The sequence below is a fragment of the Trachemys scripta genome, chromosome 16 (assembly GCF_013100865.1).
Source record: "Trachemys scripta elegans isolate TJP31775 chromosome 16, CAS_Tse_1.0, whole genome shotgun sequence".
In the NCBI taxonomy this organism is placed as follows: domain Eukaryota; kingdom Metazoa; phylum Chordata; order Testudines; family Emydidae; genus Trachemys; species Trachemys scripta.
In genome coordinates, this window is record NC_048313.1 from 437,933 (window position 1) to 440,607 (window position 2,675).

The following is a 2,675-nucleotide window of genomic DNA, read 5'->3' on the forward strand; positions in this document are numbered from 1 at the left end:
GGGGGGAGGATGGGAGGCATTAGGGGACGAGAGGCAGGATGGGAGGTATTCGGGGGTGGGGGCTAGAAGAGATGGGGGGAAGGCATTTGGGGGCAGGAGGTAGAAGAGGGGGAGGTATTTGGGGGCGGGGGGTAGAAGGGGGGCAGGATGGGAGGCATTTGGGGGCAGGAGGTAGAAGAGGGGCAGGATGGGAGGTATTAGGGGCGGGGGGGCTAGAAGAGGAGGGGGTGGAAAGCGGGGGGGGCTGGGGTGTATTTGAGGGGGGCCCCCACCACTTTTACCCTCTCGCGCTCCAGGCCGCTCCACGTGCTGCTCAAGAGGCGCCTCGGGGCCCCCTGACGCCCAAGCCCGCCCTGGGAAGCTCCGCCCATCCCGACACAGCCAATAGGACGAGGAGACAGAGCCCTGACCAATTAGAACGCAAGAAGAAAGCTCCCTCTCCCCGCCCCCTCTCCCCCCGTGTTTGGATGGGTGGGGGCTGCACGCAATGAGCCAGACACCCCTCACCGGAGGGGGGGCTGGGGGGAGTGTGCTGCAGTGACCAGACCCCCCCTGGGGTGGGGGGGCTGCAGTGACCAGACACCCCCCCCCACCACCAGGGCTGCAGCAGGGAGGGGGGGTGCAGAGACACGGGATCTGGTGGTACTTTGTGCAGCCACTGCTGTGATGAGTTGGTGAGTCTCAGCCTTGAGGGCCAGGCTTCTTGCTGTCACCCACCTCCCAGCTTCCCAGTTTGTCTGGGGGACGCCCTCCCTTTACCGCCTCCGCCGGAGGAATCTGTTTCCCTTATAACCACTTTGTGTCCCGGAGGCGTGGGTGCCGTGTAGCCGGTGGCCGTGGTTCTGTAGCAGAAGCCATGCTAACAAAATAATCCCTCGCACCAGACTCAGTCCTTCCGGAGGACTTTATTCTGGTGACGGGGACCCTGATTTCCAGCCTTACCCGAGGGAACCTTCCCAAAGGGGCTCTCTGCTGCTGAGCAGGGGCGAGGGTCCCGTGGGTTCTTCTGGTTTGGAGGGAAGTAGAAGATGCGTCTCTGGTTTTCGCAGGGCCAATAGAGGGTGAAATCCCTGGTTCCCTCCTCCAGGCACCCAGCAGAGAAATTGCTGAAGAGAGAGACCTTGAGCTACACCAGGACCTGGCGGGCCTGCAGCACACCGAGAGAGAAGAAGGGTGGTGAGGCCTAGAACCGAGGAGCAGAAATAAAAGCTTTGCCATGCATCAACTTGCGGAACTCCCTGCTGCAGGAGGGCCAGATCCTCTCATAGCTTGTGTAGAAGGCCTGGGAGTGGAGCAGGAGCTCAGCTCAGCAAAAACATACGGCCCTACCCAGCCCCACATCCCCATTCTCTGTGACCCCAAACCCCTGCTTGGCCTCAGCACCCACAATCCCCCATTGCTCCTGCACAACTCCTGTGTCCCGTTCTCTGTTACCCAGAATCCCCTGGGGCTCTGCCCAACCCCAGCACCCCAGTCTCTGTTTTCCAGAATTCCCTGTAGCCCCTGCTCACACCCAGTGCCCCATTGTTTATTATCCAGAATCCTCAGTGTCCCCTACTCTGCCCCACAGCTGTCGCCTGCAGGCCCCTGGGGAGCACAAGAAAGCCCATGGGTCACGCACTGCAGCTCATGCTCCTTTCCCATGATGGGAACCAAAGCCTCCTGAAGGGAGTGGAGCTGCAGAAGCAGGATGGGATAAATCAGAGAGCAGGACACTGGGGTGGTGACAGGGGGAGGCAGCAATTCCCCATCCACAAACCATCAGCAGCCAAGGGCAAACCCAGCCAGAAAAGGCTAGGGATCCCAAGGGGGGATGAGCCAAGCCCCTCACACCAGGGATGGGGCCCCAGGGAGCCTGTGGGGCAGGAGCACAAGGGGGTACCTGGTAGCTGTGATTGCAGGACAGGAGGATCTCGGCTTTCTGGAACGCTCTGTGCGAAAGGGAAATGAATTGGGGTCAGCCGGAGTGGGGGGAGGTAAAATCACCCCATGATGCCAGCACTGCAGTGCCACCAGTCTCCTCCATGAGCCCCTACCCCACCCCATAGAGCACTGCCCAGAGAGAGGGAGCCCCACCTTCAGCAATAGGCAGAACCACCCCCTGACAGAGTCCCTATTCACCCCATAATCATCCCCCTGAGAGAAAGTGCTGACCTGCAGATCACCCCATTATAGATCTCCTGATCAAGAGACCCCAATACTGTACATCGATCCCCAAAGGCGAGCTGTACCCCTGTTACAGATTGTCTCAGCCTCTCTCTATACATCCCCACCACTGAGAGATCCCCTCACTACAGATCCCCAACACTGATAGATCCCCTCACTAGAGATCCCTTCACTAGAGATCCCCAACACCAAGATCCCCTCACTAGAGATCCCCTCACTATGGATCTCCAACACCGAGATCTCCTTACTAGAGATCTCCTCACTACAGAGCTCTCAGATGAAGATCCCCTAATAATAGATCCCCACCCTATAGATCCATGCATGAGAGATCTACTTGTGATAGATCCCCCCACAGAGTCCCACCTGCCCTCTGAGGTGTCCCAATCCCTTGGCCCATAACCAAGGGAGTCCAACCCCTCTCCAAGCCCCTGCCCCAATGAGAACTTTGCTGTCCCCAAGGAGTGTGGGGTGGGGTTTGGAAGTGCCCCCCCACCCCCTCTAGGATGTCT

At 59.3% G+C, this 2,675-nt stretch overlaps 1 protein-coding gene across 3 annotated transcripts in view; it reads right to left on the reverse strand.

The window, feature by feature from the left end:
• Positions 1-367, reverse strand: part of ADAD2 (adenosine deaminase domain containing 2) — a 9,954-nt gene extending 9,587 nt beyond the window's left edge. For 2 of the 3 annotated variants that reach the window (XM_034792326.1, XM_034792324.1), the window contains exon 1: positions 282-367. The gene's annotated coding sequence lies outside the window, so the exon portion shown is untranslated. Of the gene's footprint in view, positions 1-272 lie in introns of all 3 variants that reach the window. The other variant, XM_034792325.1, reaches the window with a different exon arrangement.
• Between the last annotated feature and the right edge of the window lie 2,308 nt (positions 368-2,675).